Here is an 18,001-nt window from a genome sequence, read left to right on the forward strand (position 1 = left end):
CAAATTCCTGACCCACAGAAACTGAGATCATAAAGGTTTGCTGTTTTAATTTGCTAATTTGTTACACACCAATAGATAACTAACACATTGTGTATTCCACACAGCTTTTCTCTTCTGAAGCACTAAGGAGAAATAGCAGAGGAAAAGAACTGTTTTAATTTCTAATACTTTATCGCTATTCGTCTAAGAAAGATGCTCAACAAAAACTACATTGTAAAGAGGACCACAAGAGAAATACTTTTCCTGTATAGATTTCAATACTATCCTTGGGTTTAAATAGACAATCTGCTAAGAGTTGGGGATATGCAAAAAATAATAATAATAATAAGTACTGTGATGGCAGATGACTTAGACACCTGAGCTGAATCTCAAGGATAAGTAGGAAGAAAAGGGGTGGGGGGAGGATGGGGAAGTGAGCAAAGTAGCAAAGAAAGAAAGAACAGAATATGTATGAAAAACAAGAAAAACTTCAATATGACTAAAACAAAGCAAAAAATAACATGAGATGAAGCTAGTTTGCCAAGGGAACATCAGCCTGGACTAAAGAAGACAGCAAACAAAGGCCACCTCGCTAAATTAGTTGCTTCAAGAAAAGATCAAATGTTGATTCACAAAATTCATATATTATAGCTGTGCTGTCCAATACACCAGTCATCAGCCAGAGTTATTTAAATTTAAATTAGTTAAAATTAAATTAAATTAAAATTCAATTCCTCAGTTTTATTGTGAACATTTCAGGTGCTCAATAGCCAAGGGTAGCTAATGGCTACTATATTGGACAGTGCAGATATAAAAAATTTCTATCATCACAGAAAGTTCTATTAGATTTCTTTCATATATAGCATTCACTAGATAAAATCACAAACATATGTTGAAATTTTAAGGCAAGTTGTGTAAAAGATCTACCAGCACCACATAGATCATATCTGATACAACTTTGAGTAGACAAATGCTGTCAAGGCACCTACACTTAGATCAAATCTCTGGAATGTAATTGTAATGGGATTTTTCATGGACCTTCCTCACATTCTTGGGTATGTATGTTCCTTAAAGGTAAGTAATTGCATAATACTAACTATACAAATGTGTTGCATAGTTTTAGAAATATTGGCAAATTTCATCATAAAAACTATCCATGGTATTTTTTCTCTATTGAAATCCTTAATATTTCTCATAGCAATAACGTCCAGAGGAACACAACTGGAGAAACTCTTATAGACCATGAGGAATTTGAGGAGAGTGATATGATTAGCCTCATAATTTAATAGCATTTGTGAAAAGCATCATGCAGGCTGTTTTCAAGCAGGGGTTGATGCAATATGAGGAGAGGACCAAGAATTAGGACATGGTTGCAGTGATCCAGGAGAGAACCACGAAAGCCTGAAGTAGTAGGGCGTGGCTAGAGAGGGATCCCTGGGTAAGGTGTCAGAGAGGCAAAAAGATAACCTACACATGGTCTTAGCCCTGAGCATGCTCCTAGTCTTGCAGGATGTCTCAAAGATAAGGACAGACATGTCACTGTCTAAAGGATGCCAAGCCTTCCTACAGAAAGCCATTTAAAATACAAGATGATGGCTCTGGAGAACATCCCCCTTCCTACATCCTGTCCCATGGCTGAAAACTACATCTTTAGATTAATATATTTGGTTAAAATATTGTGCCTACAGGAATCCTCTTTTCAGAAGGGACAGAAAAGCAGTCTGGAAAGTAGTTTCAGAGTACGGATTCTGAAGCCAGATCATGGGGAACCAGTCCTGGCTCCACTACTTCCCAGCTGTATGACTAGGACATGTCATTAACCTTTCTGTGCTTCGGCCTCCTCATCTATAACACTGTGCCATTAGTGCCTAGCTCACCGGGCTGTGAAGAGGTTGAATGGGTTCTATGACAAGTGCTTACAACAGAGCTTGAAACACAGAGTATTACATAAATATTTGCCCTTATTATTATATTTTTTCAGTTCTGACCAGGTAAGTTAGTAGTGACCATATGTGACAGCTCAGTTGATTCCAGGGCATGTGGTCAATGCAGTTGAATGGGTAGCAGGAAATGAAGAATGTTTACGGAGCATATGGAACAGCTGCAATATGCCCCTCGACCTCAGCTGATCTCGACTAAAGAATTGCTAGGGGAGACAGGTGAGCTTTAGTGAAAGAGGTAAGGGCTTGGCAATGACAAGTCTCCCTTGCTTTACAATTTTTGGTGATGCTGACATGAGTGATTGGGGGCCATTAAGAGTATTGGCTTTAGAGTCCGTTGTAGCACTACCTTTTCCTAGCTGACCACTCTGAACCTCAACATCTCCATCAACAAAACAGAATAATATCTGCATCATGTGGTTATTGGGATAATTAAATAAGATAAAATGTAGAATGTATGGTTGAACTGCACAGGTCCACAGGTCCACTTACACATGGAATTTTTTTTAATAAACACAGTACATTACTGTGAATGTATTTTATTTTTAAAAATATTTATTTATTTATTTATTTATTTATTTATTTATTTATTTATTTATTTATGAGAGAAAGTGAGCGGAGAGAGAAGGAGAGGGAGAGGGAATCTGAAGCAGACTCTGCTCTGAGTGCAGAGCCCAATGCAGGGCTCCATCTCATGGTCACAAGATCATAACCTGAGTCAAATCCAAGAGTCGGATGTTTAACAGACTGAGCCACCGAGATGCCCCCATCTTTTCCTTTCCTTATGATTTTCTTAATAACATTTTCTTTTCTCTAGCTTACTTTTTGGAAGAATACAGCATATAATATATATTACATACAAAATATGTGTTAATCCACTGTTTATGTTCCAATAAGGTTTCTGGTCCACAGTAGGCTATTACTAATTAGATTTATGGGGACTCAAAAGTTATATGTGAATTTTCAACTGCACCAGGGGTCAGTGCCTCAATCCTTGCATTGCTTAAGGGCCAACTATAATTTACAAATACTAGGCCACCAATAAATGGTAGTTTTTATTGTATTCCATTGTAAGGTCTTAATGATCATAAGATCATTGATTATAAACCAATTTCAGAAACTTGAACATGTGAAAAACAGAATGTAGATAGAATGGAAAGAAAGGGAAGGAAGTTCCTTCTGTGTATCTAGACAATGTACCAAGAAACATGGCATACATTATTCACTGAATTCCCTAAATAGCTATAGAAAGTGTGTGGCATTATTGTCTCCCTTCTACAGCCATGGAAACTGAAACCCAGAGAGTCATAGAGTCTGCTCAGAGTCATGCAGCTGCTAAGTGCTAGCGCACCATTTGAAATCCTCTCCAACTTCTCCTAAACCTTCATTTTGGTCCCTTCCTCAGACTGAGTATGGCTTTGGTGGGGAAGAGAGTGCACATGAGTGAAAGGGCCACGTGGCTGACCCTTCACAATCTCACTAAAAGAAGTTGGGACCTAAGTAGAGAACAGGAACATGTCTCCTCCCACCCTTTTCTTCAGGAGGAGAGGAAGTGGGAGATCAGAGCACAGGCCCATGCAGAGGGCTGGCTCCCCTGCTAATGGGGAAGGGTCTCCCAATGAAGGTCAAGCAGAAGCAGCTCTTCACCTGATGGCCCCAGAACTGGTCTCCTGGGTGCAACCAGGCTTGGCTCTGCCCCCCACGTTGTCATGGGGTCAGCAAGTGGGAAATTGTGATCTTGATGTAGAAGAAAAAGTAATACTCCTTGCTTCTCCCAATATCTGTTGTGAAATCCTGGATATCATGGAAAAACAACATTCTAGATGTGCAGGGAAAGAAGGTACACAGGATAGTAAAGGTGTGGGGAAGAGCAGAACATGAGAAATGAAGAGCAGAAGACACAGGCATCCTTACCGATGCCATTAATGACAAGGCCTATTTGGATTCCAGCAGCCAAATTAAACAGAGGATGGAGGGGATGAACCAGTTCATCAAAAGAAACAAACAAATACACAAAAACAAAACAATATAAAAAAATCCTGCCATTACAGTCACATAATAATATTAAAATGATAGAGAACAAATATGCATGAGGCACTTCACTGAGCAATTCACACATATGAACCCATTTAATCCTTGTAGCAATACCTTACCTGCAAGGTAGGTGCGATCATTCTCCTCACTGTGCAGTGTGGGGGAAATCTAAGGCTCAAAAGATTAAGGAACATCTCCAAGGTCATAGATGGGAAAAGACAAAGCAAGGTCTAAATCTAAGTGTAGAAGGTTCAAGAGGTGCACTCCTGCCCAGATTGCCATACTGATCAGGAGATTTTTGGAAATTTCTATTTGAATGTCGATAAGACAATGCACTGCCAAGCAAATGCTCTGGAACTGATGTCCAGCTTGCCTCTAGGATATAAAAATTCCGATCCATTATTAAGGAGCATTTATGATCCATGGTCTGGAGAGACAGATATATTTCACACATAACCATATACAGCTTACTAAAATGTGATTTAATAATAGCTCTATGAGGTAGAGATTAGAGTCACCCTTTTACATAAAGGAAACACAAGTTCTAATTTGCTGTGGTATGGATCAGACCAAGGATTCACAGCTAGTTATATCTGGTTTCAATGCTCATTCTCTTGCCACTATGATATACCACTTGACCCATATTATGTTAAATGAGGTGGCTGCTTATAGTTAAAATGGAGAGAAAAGGGTAGTTTGCATCCTTTTTGTTGTTGTTCTGTGATTTGTATGTGTACGCTTAATATTTATCTAAAAATAATTTGCTGCAAGTTTATTGGTTTTGTCTCAATACCTACTTTTACCTCTGTTAGTCTAAGTAACATTCTGTTAGCAGCCACCTCATTTACCCACTTACACCCGACATATTTTATCCTAATAATTTCACTGAATGGCTAAGGCCAATCCAGATTATTAGAGATGATTTGGGAACGGCCAATCACCACATTGGAAAACCGGCCAATTCTCTATCCTATTTACGGCTGTCACGGCAGACCATAGACCTAGAGGCCACCTTTCTCGGATTCCCCCACGTAACTTCGCATCTTTTGCTGCTCCATCCAGCTGCCGGCTGGTTGCAATTCGCCTTAGGCAGTCTGCTGCAATTTTCCATGTCCCAATCTTATCCCCCATTACAAAAAAAAGATGAGAAATATAATGGACTGAAAAAATTCCGATAGCAAATGCCAGACATCAAATTACACAGGTAGTAATCACACAGATTAGGAAACATAATGAATACAATATTCAAGCTGAACACAGACAATGAATTTTTCAGTATGATACAAGCTTCTTGTTAATAAAATGAAATAACAATTTTCTTCTTATTAAAGCTAAAGCAATCTCTATTTTCTAAAGGGACACATGTCACCCAGACCTCTGAGCTGAAATGATTTGAAACTCAATACACACAGGACCAAATGGACTAATAGGCATTTTGGCTGACTCTTACATTTCAGTTCATGCTGCCATTATTGTTCATTATGGAGTGGTTTGGAAGTTTAACCTAATGTTCCTGAAACCTTCTCAGAAACAAATGTATTATTCACAACATGTTGAACACAGAAAGGTACTGATGTGGGAATCAGGAGATCGGGGCTTCAGTTCTAATTTCCACTGTCAGATTCAGCGACTTTGAATAGACAGAGTGATGTACAAGGATGAAGCAGTGTGAGTCGTCTGCCCTGGGGGTAAGGACTAAGGTGGTGCATCGTCTGTAGAGAATTTCAAACAATAACAAGACTGATTAAAGTCAGCCCACTTTTTCGTTATCATGTTCCATCCACCCTGGACAAGGTCAGCAATAAAATGCTTCTCCTCCCCCTCAAATGTTTTGTGGGTCTAAGTTCTAAGCAATTGATTTTAATGAATGAATACATAAATAAATAAATAAATCACACACACACGCTTCAAATTAGCACATTTTTATTACTTACCTCTTAATAAACACTGCATTCTACATGAAAGTTAAATATGAAAACGCCCAGTTATACAGTCGGGTCCAACACACATGGATTCAACAACATGCTAGCATTTGCTCCTGGAATATGTGTACTATTTGTCATCACTTACAGTGTTTGTTTTTGCTGTTTTGAGATTTTACTTTTATTCATGAGAGACACAGAAGAGAGAGGCAGAGACATAAGCAGAGGGAGAAGGTTCCCTGCAGGGAGCCCGATACAGGATTCGATCTCAGGACCCCAAGATCATGACCTGAGCCAAAGGCAGATGCTCAACCTTTCACTGAGCCACTCAAGTGCCCCCACTTAGAGTATTTGTGATATTTTTAATGATTTAGACTTGTAATGATCTGAGCTCAGTCTGTATCTCTAGCTCCACGATACTATAAACTCCTAAACAGAGGTTTGGAATAAACAACAATAGCAAGTGAGTTTGAAGACAACAAACAGAACTTGATTACTTCAGTTCTGTCATTCTAGGTGATTACTTGGAGTTTTTATTTGTTTAAAATGTGTGAAACAGTATGCGTTGTGAAGTGTAAAACTTTTGTTCGGTAAGTTTGGTTTAAGCGTAACAGATTTCACTGAATTTGAATCGTATTTTTTCAACTGAAATTTATCCTTCTAAAATTTATCATTGTTTTTACAACTAAAGAAAAAAGAAACCACAAAGTAATGATTATTGATTATCCCTGTTTATTACAGAAAGTAATTTTGTTATATAGAGGACGAGGTGTTAAAAGTGGCCTCTGCTATGGGTGTCATATATGCTCCGTACACAGGGAGCCTGTGAATCCCCCAGTATAGGGTTGATTTCTTAGATTAGAAGCAACATTTCCCAAGGATCAGGGATCTGTGGATCACTAATTCACTAATTTATTTATGAATAAATTTCATAATCATTATTTAGTTGATTTTTCTCTACTTGTAAAACAGTTACAAATTTTGAAGGGATAAATTTCGACTGAAAAATGTGACTCAGATTCAGCCCAGTAGATGTGGGAAGTACTTCCTTCCCCTACTCCCTCTTGAGGATTAATAATGGGAGTTACTATATTCAAAGCTCTGAGAAATCCCGCGGTCAAAGGAAACAAAAACATCTTTAACCGAGTCCATCCCGATGGTGTTCTGTCTTTGGTTTTTTATTTTGGGGTAGGGGTTGGTGAAGGCTGGGGTGCGGGGTTGTGGAGAGCGATCAGTAATGTTTAGGAGATGGAAATATCTATCAACGTACAGAGCTGCAGAATTCACTTTGGGCCTGACCAGTGGTTCTCAGACGTGGCTGCACCTTAGAGTCCCCCCCCCCCGCACCCACCCTCCGAGAGCTCTTTCCAATCTCACGACCAGGCTGCACCCCAAACCAACTGAATCAGAATCTCAGGGAGTGGGGGGTCAGGAGTGAGCAGCAGACCCAGTATCAGTGTTTTGAAAACTGCCTGGTGCTGCTACTCCATGGGAAAGTCTGAGAACCCATGGGTTTGATCACCTTGGGGTGTTTCTCGGGTCTTGAATTGTTAAGTAAAGCTCTCTGATTTTCACCCCCTTCAGTGCTCCAGTCCCGTTGGCAGACTGGCGGTAGGAAGCAGGATGAAGGGGTGACGTGACCTTTCGGCTTCAGTCAGGAAAGGGATGGGATCACGATTTCTACCTCCCAGCCCACCTCAGTGGTCTGAACTGGCAAGGCTGTCTGGAGCCTGTCAGGAAGAGGATGCCATTAATAATAATAAAAAACAAATGGCTCCTTTAGCCAAAAACCCCCCAGAAGTTGAAAAATGGGATATTTGTGCACTAAGATGGTGCCCAGATGCCTTGAGTTGTGAGAAGTGCAGGGAAAGAGGAGGGTGCAGCTGGTTTCCCCATTCCTGGGCTGATTTGCCTATTAACCTCCTGGAATTTTGAGCAGCGGTTCGTTTAGCTTGCTTTCCACAACAGCCCCGCACGGGCTCTGCCTTTGGGACACAGTGTGCGAGGGTTTTCATTAAAAAGTTAACATTAGCCACAGAGTTCAGAGCTCCCTCAATATCTCCTTGAAAAGAGAAAAACAGCTCAGTTTCAATGAAGCAAATGTTGTGGTAAGATAAATGCTAACATTTTCTTGAAAGCCACTGTAATTATTCAAAAAAACCAATCCCCCCACCACCACCACCACCCCGTCCCACCCCTCACTCCCAGGTCTTTCTTTTTGCCAAGGATCTGCTCCTGCTGTCCTCATTTGGCAAAACTCCCAGGGCCATTTTTCCCTTTCACAACCCTATGGGCAGCACCAGCACTGCCACCAGTGGGTGACCTGCAAGCTTTACCGGTAGGCAGAGTCAGGTCCAGTGTCCTCAAGAATACCCCTGCCCATGAGTTCCAAACTTCACAACCTGTCCCCAAGCTGGGCTGCTGGGTTTTGACAAGCAGGTGTAGGAAGTAGAGACCTGAATGGGGAGGCCATAGAGTTGCCCCTGGAAGTCTCCAGTGTTCTTGCATCACTTTATTCCATGGTAAGAGTCACATTTCAGGACAAGGCCATGGCAACAGGCAGCACGAAGTCAAATGGAGATACGCTTCCACCCTAAACATGCCTGCTGAGTGTAGAAAAGCAAGCGTTGCCTCCTGCATCCCTGCTTGTTGGGTACACACTGGTGCCCAACACAGGTAGTTCTCCTTGGTTTTCTTATCTGTGAAAAGGGAATAAAAGAGCACCTCTGGAGATCATTTCAACTGAGGATCAAATGAGATGAATGCAGGTAAATCACCTGAACAGAGTATGGCACAAGTGTCACTCTTTTTTTTTTTTTTTTTTGAAGATTTTATATATTTATTCATGAGAGACAGAGAGAGAGGCAGAGACACAAGCAGAGGGAGAAACTGGCTCCCTCCGGGGAGCCCAATATGGGACTCCATCCCGGGACCCCGAGATCATGCCCTGAGCTGAAGGCAGATGCTCAACCACTGAGCCACCCAAGTGCCCCACAAGTGTCACCCTTAATCTGAGTTGAAATTCTGACTCCTTACTAGCTGTGCAACACTGAATACGTTACTTGGGCACTAGAGCCCCAGCTTCCTTATTTGTAAAACAGGAATACCATTAATTTCTAACTCCAAGTTGTTAAGGATTTCATGATGTATTGCATTTAAATTGCTCAGCAAACTTTTGGCACGAAGTAAATGCTCAAGGACTGCTAGCTAAGAAAAGCAGAAAAGTATTTCTGTGTTTGGTGAAGGACAGCTTGGCCCGTATTTTCCAAATCTGAAACTTAATAGACTGAGGCTCATTGACTCTGGTGAAAAGGAACACATTGCACATTTTAAAACTTGACCAGAGCTGGACCCTCTTTTGCTATAGCAATTCTGAAATTGACTATTAACGATCACACAAAAGCATTGGCAGAGATGTTATATTTACACTGATAAAACAAAACAAAACAAAACAAAAGCCATGTTATTATGAAACCTTAAAGAAAGGCCTTACCTCTGAACTACAAAAGGATGAATTTGGAGATGATCAAAGGTGATCTGATTCAGATTTAAACTGCAAAAATTTCTGCAGATTTACCATATGCTATCACTCTTTTTTTATTCTTGTAAGATCTGCGCATTTTTGGTAACTTTAGGGAAAAGATAACAGGATTTTTTTTTTTAGCTTTATTGAGATAGGGTTTGTATATAGAAAACTGCACATAATTCATGTAAACAATTTTGTGTAATTGGATATATTTGTCCACTCATGTTACCGTTATCACAGTCCCAGTACTAAACATATAAGGGACCAGGATTTTTTGAAGACCATAGCAAACTTAAGTGGAACAAAATACCCACAGATGCTCCACACACCTGATTTCATTTCCAATCTCATCTTTTTCATCCAGTAATATAGAAATTGATAATTCGCAATAAATGAGAAAGGTCAGAGGGGGCCCATGACTATTGTCTTCACCGCTATTTTCTAGATGTCCTTCCTTCTACTTAAACCAATCCAAATCTCACTAATAGCACAGCTCAAGTCGGTCGGAAAAGGATGACAGGTTAAGCCATCTGAAAATTCTAATATTTAGCCATTTTAAACAAAACAACTACATACAGCCAGATTTCCTACTAAACTCAAATGTAAGCAATGATTTACTCACATTTTCCTAAGCTCTCAAAAAAAATTTTTTTTTTTTTTTTTTTTTTTTTAAGAATCAAGAGGAAAGAAACCTACATCTTTTTGGAATCCAGCAAAGCAAGGCAGAGTTTGAGGAGATAGGACTCAAGTCCTGTTTCATATTTATTTTAAACAACTTGCCGTCTGGTAACATTTTTCTGTTCTATTTTTAATAGCTATAAAGTTTCTATCACATTCAGTAATTATCTTCAATCTCAAAAGGAGAAAGGAAATTCCATAATAAGAACTACATGAAACACTGAGTGTACAGGTGCCAGAAAATATTGTTTTGTTTAGTGGAGATGAGATCGTAAAAATATGGCTCTTTATAATGCATGTTCTCAAGTTTATTTATAGACACTGTGACACCCACTCTTAAACTCCTTATTTAATCACTAACAGAAACATTATTTCGAAAGGGAATAAGGGTGGTGAAAATATATTTTTAAATGGTATATTCTCTAGAGCAGTCTCATTTTTTCTTACTATTATCAGCTGCAACTACCCAGAAAAAAAAAAAAAGCAGGAGGCAATTTAAGCCACAACAAACAAAAGCGTTTTAAATTTCTCAGGGGCAAGCTGCACTCCATCTTGAAGGAAATTGGAAGGGATATCAGAGAGAATTTATTGTCTGATGACCACCCCTAGTTATTTAAGTGAAAGCTGTAAGGGAAAAATACAGCAGCAGTTAAGAGATCTGATATAAACTTTCTTTAAGGGCGGGCAACACGTTGAGAGATTTTAAGATTTCATGAATTTTCTGCTTTGGGACCATGGAGATACCTCTGCAGATGTTAATATATCGTTAGCATTTTTGTGTGTGGTATAATTGCATCTTAAGCAATTATACCAGGTTATTATGATTACTTTTGAAAGGGCAAAATAATGACCTCACTGATAGTGAATGCCATTCAGTGCAGTTAAGAGTAAAAACGTCTACCACCTTGACCACTCACAGCGGTGTCATTAATAGTTACTTTTTTCCCACTTATGGATAATGTGCATTAACTGGACATTAGAAAAGTAAATAGTGCATTTCTGACTACTAGAAAGTATTTCCCTAAACGAAAAAAATTATAGAACACAAAATGATACACCATACTAAAGTACCTACAAAGATTATCCTTTCTTTGTGGGTATGAGCCTCACTTCTTAAAGGCTCCTTCATTATCTAATAGGGAGCTCGTTAATAAATGCAGTAGAGTTAACCATCTATCTATATGTTTTAATCTCAATATCTTATGTTCTCCGTGGGAGGTAGGTTTACAAGGGTTTATTCCAGAAAAGACACTGGGATAATGGTTTTTGATGCAGAATATTAACAGTGGAAAAGTTTTATCTACTTACCATGAAATGAAAGGCATTTTTCAGGATACCCAGTCACTTTTAATGAAGGGGAGTGGGATATGGAGAGAACAAAAAAGAGAAGAATTTTTGTATACATTCCTCATAGACTCACTTTGGATTTTTCAGCTCAGTCGGTGAAGCAAATGAGGCAAGCATATCCCTGTGTTTAATTTTTTTACTGATCGAGACAATGAGTACAAGTAGCCCACCAAGGCCACCCCTCATTTCCATGGAAAGCCTGGCAGCTGCCGAACTTCTGATTAGAGTAAGATCCACTGTAGAACCCCAGACTGGCAAGTCACAGAGGCCGACGGCCCTATACCCTGTTAAGGCATTGGGTTTTCTTCTGCTGACCCATGACATGGGTAAATAACGATAACCTTCACCAAGAAATACAAACTGCTCCCAGGGCGACACTGGGGGGCTCTGGCAGAGAGCAAGTGTCCCACTGGCATGAGTTGTGCTCATCATGACTGTGAAGAGCGTCAGTTAAAAGCAGTAGACAAGGAATTCTGGAAACCTGATTGCTGATTATCAGTTATCAGACTGCAGAGCACGGCTGGGAAAACCCCCACACAAAATCTCTTTGTTATCCAATTCAGATGAGTGGTTTTCTCAGCTTTGTTTCCATTAAACATTTACAAAGAGATTATCCCAAGTTTTGCTTATTTAGTTGTTTTTGTTTTCTGGCTTAATGTGCAACACATTACCTAATAAAAATCACACCACATTAAACAGGCTGTGTTGAGTATACTGCAGTTAGTGCGACTTTACTGTGTTATTCTAAGTGTCTGTTCTCTGAATTCCCTTGGAATTTATGCTGTTAACTCCCACGAATATGAACAGACCTCCCAAGCCCGCAGTTACACATGCTGTATATTTATTAGGAGGCAACTTAACTTCTAGACGCTGCACAGAGGGCTGTATTTTGTCCCTGAACACTTGAGTTCCTGAACATACTTGTTTGAAAATGTCTCTTAAAATATATGGGTTAGCTGGACAGGCGAAAAATTTTGTGTAATCAGAGAGAATGTTTAGAAACATTGTTTGGGGAGGGAAATAATGCTTTAGTGCTGCTTCCAAGAGAATAAACAGTGCAATGCCCCTTCTCTGGGGCCATGGGTATGCCGGGTATTGCTAATAAAACAAAGGAGAGGCAAGATCCTCAGGAAACAGTGGTACAAAAACATCAAATATTTAACCATTTGGCCTGGAAACATGTATGAGGACCCAAATCAGGTCCTTTCACTAATATGACGAATACTAAGATACCCCTTCAAAGGCCTTTCAGGGGGAAAGATAAGGCTACAATCAAAAAGAAAAATCTCTTGAAGTTTGTGGCTATGTATCTGAAGAGAAAGCTTTCATTTTATCAGTAAAGTTTTCATCTGATTTTAAAAGATTAGAGTTCATTTTATACTTGGTCTGAGGGGGGTAACTTTCCCCGTTTACTCTATAAAATATTTGTTTGGTATTGTCGCTTATGCTCCAACATTATAATCTTGTTGTATATGACACTCCATTTCCAATAAAAGAGAATTCACCCCAAACTGTGGTGGGGTTTAAATTTGTAACAATTGCTTCAGAGCAGTTCTGAAACATTAGCTGAATGTTGTTGAAAACAGTTTAATTTTTTTAAGTTCTTGATTTATTCTGATCTGTATGACTTCATAAAATCTAGTCGTGAAAAATCATGGATCCTGATAAAATCATAGATCAGAAAATATGTGCATATTATGCTTTTCTGAACTTGCATTTCACCCAAGCCCATCAAACCCTGGGAAAGGGTGTGGAATCACTGATGAAGTAGTGCCACTAACTGGAAACTTTCAGAATGGCAGCTATAAGTTCCTTTCCCTCAGAAAGATGTGAGCTCTACACACAAACGTCATTCTTAGGGAAAAAGAAAAAGAAAAAAAAAAAAAAACCTGTTAGGTCTACCTAAGTGTCCTAATACTGTCCTAAATACTCAGTGTAACATTTAACCCTTTTCCTGTACTATTGTCTCTACCTAGAAAAGAGAGATTCACTCCACATTGGAGAGGATGCTTTCCTAGACCTCTGAAGAATGAATGACCCCTCGTAAATACAGAGGGGTATGGCATGAAGAAAAGCTGAACTCCAACATTGTAGACTTGCAACTTAGGCATATATATGGTTAGTGCACATGTGTGCATTCCAGGACGTTAAAATTCCTCATCTGTAAAATGAGGGTAATATGGGTATCTGCTTCGCAGAAAAATTGGAGAATAAAAGGAGATAATGCCTATAAAGTGCTGAGCACAGTGCCTGGCACATACTATCAATGAATAACGGGAGGCATTATTAAAAACAGCTACTTAACTTCTTTTAAAACATCTGAATTCACATGCATAGTGTTGGCAAAGACTGCAAGACAACGTCAGATCCAGCTCCTGTCCCACAAAGAAAGCTTCCCCACTTTTCCTTAAAATCATGAGAAAATAGGGATCTTAGTAAGGTAAACCCCTGGCCAGGTTCTCCACCTGCTGCAGTCTGGCCTCAGTCTCCCCATCCAGCACCACGGACCTCCACCTAACCTGCCACCTCAAGCTGCTAGCTTTCCTTCCAGCCTCCCAGCAGGCCATCTGCCCCCACCTGTGTCGGGTTTCCTCTTCATTCCATCTTGCTCTGTTTATTGAAGGCCCACTTTTCTTGGAGACTTAGGTTTCACCCTTTCTGTGACTCCATCACCCCCTCCCTTGCCCACCACCCATTCATCCCACACCAGGGAAGTGTTAGTACTGGTGGTTTTTCCTCCCCACCCCCCCAGCCCCGTTTTAACTTGCTTTTGCAGAGCTGCAAATTCCTGACCAGCAAGCACAAGATGCTAACCATCACAGCACCCCCCCAAAAGTCGCTGGCTTGCTTCTTTTCATGATTATTCATCACAGCGATGAAAATGCAGTTTCATACCTGCAGCTGTACAACTAAGATGATCTGCCAAAACTTTGACCCAAATTGACCATGGAGATGAAACCAAAATCCCTGACCAAAATGAATAAAGAACAACTGTTCACATTAGCAAACATGGGGGCTTAGCTCCTTGGGCCACAGCACCAGGAAGACAAGAGCAGATTTTTTGTTTTGTTTTATTATGGAGATAATAAGAGGAAAGTAACATCTCTTCTCTATGTAGAACCTTTCCTTCCCCAAGCAGCCCCTTGTGTGAGGACCTATTGGTGCGTCCTTATTCAGCCTGCCAGCATCTCTCTGAGCAGGGAGAGAAGGCACCTGGAGGCAGGTGGGGACTCTCAGCACAGGGGAAGGTTGTGCTGGTGCCAGGAGGCTCCGAGTTGGAGTCTTGCTTCTACTACTTCCTAGCTGTGTGACCCAGTGAGTTTACCTCTGTTTACCTCTCAGACAGTCACTTTCCTCCTCTCTGAGATGGTCCCAATAATCCTGCACAGGGTCGTGCCAGGAGTAGTTGATTTTCATGGTGCCATAGCACACATGCTAAGAGCCAAACAAGTGTGCCAGAAGAGAACACGGGTGTGCAGAGGTTCCTCCCACTGCATCTTTGGCCATCATTTCAGAATTCCCTAGCATTCTTTTTAAATCCGAAGGTTTAAATGCAACTTTATCCCAACATCACCAGCAGAGGTCACTCAATGACAGACTGAATCCTCCCTGACCCCGGGCCTGATGTCTTAAAGTGAAGGGCTGCAATGGTAGCATTAAAATAGTGTTTACATTTTATGGGAATGCGTGGTGTTCATGTCATTATTCCGTATTGTTCATTAAGAGCTACACTGCAGCAATTTGATCAACGTTCTGTTTACAGAGTTTTCTTCACTTAAATTCGATGTGCAGAGGCCCAGCTGAACACCCTCTGGCTAGAGAAATAGAAGGACGCGGTGTGTAGAAGAGGGACCCGGTAATGACATCACGTTTTCAGTGACGTAGAAGAAAGAGCCTACACTGATGATCACAGCAGGCAGAAAGAGAGCTGCACCTGCATCTGCTTAAGCAGCAAAGGGTGACTAATGCGAGAGAAGTGATGGTCTCAGAGAGACTCAGGTGCGTTTCAATGCTTCTGTGGTCTGGAGATATTAGGAAAGGAAACCAGGAAGCTCAGTCCCTCAACAAGCCCAATGTGGTCGCAGTAATAACAATAATTCTGTGTGAGTAGACTTAAGGCCCCTTAAAATGAAACACAGAAATGGTACAAATGCCACACTTTGTGGTTTGGGTTTCCTACTGATAAATAAGAGACACATCTTATAAATGCTTCACAGTTTATTTATTTTTTTAAAGATTTTATTTATTTATTCATGAGAGTCACAGAGAGAGAGAGAGGCAGAGACACAGGCAGAGGGAGAAGCAGGCTCCATGCTGGGAGCCTGATGTGGGATTCGATCCCGAGTCCCCAGGATCGCGCTCTGGGCCAAAGGCAGGCGCCAAACCGCTGCACCACCCAGGGATCCCTGCTTCACAGTTTAAAAAAAAAAAAGCTTTCATATCCATTATGGTATGGCACCTCCAAAGTAATTCCAGGAGTGCCCTTATCACAAACCCTTCTTCAGGGCATGTGCCATGTCTCATGATGTTTTTAATCTGCCCCAGGTCTTTAAACATGACAGGAATTCTGTACATATTTGTTGAATGAGTGATCAAAACAGATCAAAGCAGAACATCAATCGCTTATTTTCACACAGATTATTATTTATGCATTAAATTTATTATACGGATTTATCAGCTCATTTGGCCTACATTCTAAGTGGGCTTAAGTCCAATATCTGAATGGGCTATGGTCTTAGGTACTCATCAAAATTGGTGAAATCCAGCATTCATGTTGCAACCTCCCTCAGTGAAATCTTTGAAACACTAAAAATCTTGTGATGGCTTTGATGGCTAGGAGGCTGACGATTCTGTATCAGCTGGATGTCAGGGTTTCTACAGAATGAGCCACAGGCCACAGCTCATGGATGGCCCTCTCTGTGTAGAGGTGGGGACAGGCAGGAGGTGTCCTCTCCACTGTGGCACTCCAAATAAATAGAGCCGACCAATCAAATCAATGATGTGGCAGCTCTGAACAGAGTGGCTACGGAGGTAGCTGAAATTGAGCAAGTAAAAAGATCACTGGGGTTAAAGCAAGGTTTTAAAACAGATTCTAAAAGTCATACCCAAAAAGGGCAAGGCATTCCTGGTGAAGTATAGAGGAATGAATAGGAACAGTGTTGAGAATGGTCACATTGCCTGAAGGGTAACCCAACAAATTTGCTCGAGGAGCAGAGATGGAGATTACTTGTTCGATAGGTGGTGATTTAAATATAATCTTTGGGAGGTTTGGACTTAACACAGGAAATCACTGAGTTAGGAAGCATAGTCCTCAAGGTTTTATTCATTTTCGTATGATCAGCGTTCAGTTGATCATATTCATTTGAATTGTATTGGACAATCGGGCAATTCTAATGGTTAGAAATATCTTCCTTTAGGTAGTTTCAAATTTTGGCTCCTTTTAGCTTCTACCTGCTGAGGATTACTCAGAACAACTATAATCTGTCTTCTAAGTGGCAGTCTTTCAAAAGCTCAGACACTGGTCCCTGCCTCACTCTCATCTTCTGTAGAATAAATCCCCCAAATTCTTTAATATATCCATGTGCCATGCTGCCAACCCTTCGCCATGCTAGCTCTTGCCATTTGGCCAATGGCCCCCTTTAAATACAAAAACACCCAAAACCAGGGCCCCTAATGAAGCCAAGCCTCATCTCATGAGCATTTCATGACTAACCAGCAAATTCGTCACCTCTCAGCAGCAGAATTTACCTGTCTCTCTGGTCTCCCTGTGATGAGATCTGGATTTGCAGCCCATTTCCTTTGCGGAATTCCAAATGCACCAACCACATAATCCATTTTCACCACATTCTCATAAGGAAGTGTTTGCTGCCATTTTCACAGATGAGCGGGGATGGAATAGAGCAGAAACTGGAGAAAAATGAAACAAAAATGTGGAAAATAATTTACCTGGCTGACACTGCTAGCCAGTGGCCAAGGAATTAATGACATACAGTCCTCCCAATTTCTTCCTCAGAAGGATTTCTTTCTCCCTTACAGGAGACCACACTGCTTGTGAAGATAGTCTAGCAACTGGGAATCAGAGGGAGAGAGCCTGACCTCCTGGGGCAGACTTGGCCTTCCTCTCTGTGCAGGGATCTCTCCACTCACCCAGCAACCACCTAGTACCCACCTCCCAGCTGGGTCAGAGAGAGAACACCACAGCAAGGGAGATCTGGCCACCAGGTGTTTGTTTTATTTGCCAATTCCCTTTCAGCAGCAGCCAGGATGTGAGCTATGCCCTTGATGGGCATAAATGGATACGGTACATGCTATCATTCATTAGAGTAGGAAGAGGCAGCTTGTGCCTTGGGCATGGTGGGGGTTTGTCCAATGAGGGAGGATAAGGACTGTGAGCAATGAGAGGGGGCCTGAAGCTCAGACCAGACAGAGGCCAAACACCTGGCAGCGTTAGTCCACCGCCAATAATTTGATTCCAGTGTAGTCTATATAGTTCGCATCAAACTTAGGGGGCTGGGAAATGGTTCGGTTAAGAATCATGGCAGCTCACACACCAACATTATCACCAATCTCTCTCT

General features: G+C 40.9%; 1 long non-coding RNA gene across 1 annotated transcript in view; it reads right to left on the bottom strand.

The window, feature by feature from the left end:
- Positions 1-17,512, bottom strand: part of LOC144288733 (uncharacterized) — a 178,264-nt gene extending 160,752 nt beyond the window's left edge. Inside the window, exon 1 of the long non-coding RNA XR_013356716.1 lies at positions 17,175-17,512. This is a non-coding gene — a long non-coding RNA (uncharacterized LOC144288733). The remainder of the gene's footprint in view (positions 1-17,174) is intronic.
- Positions 17,513-18,001: the final 489 nt, after the last annotated feature.

The sequence above is a fragment of the Canis aureus genome, chromosome 18, assembly GCF_053574225.1.
Source record: "Canis aureus isolate CA01 chromosome 18, VMU_Caureus_v.1.0, whole genome shotgun sequence".
Taxonomy (NCBI): domain Eukaryota; kingdom Metazoa; phylum Chordata; class Mammalia; order Carnivora; family Canidae; genus Canis; species Canis aureus.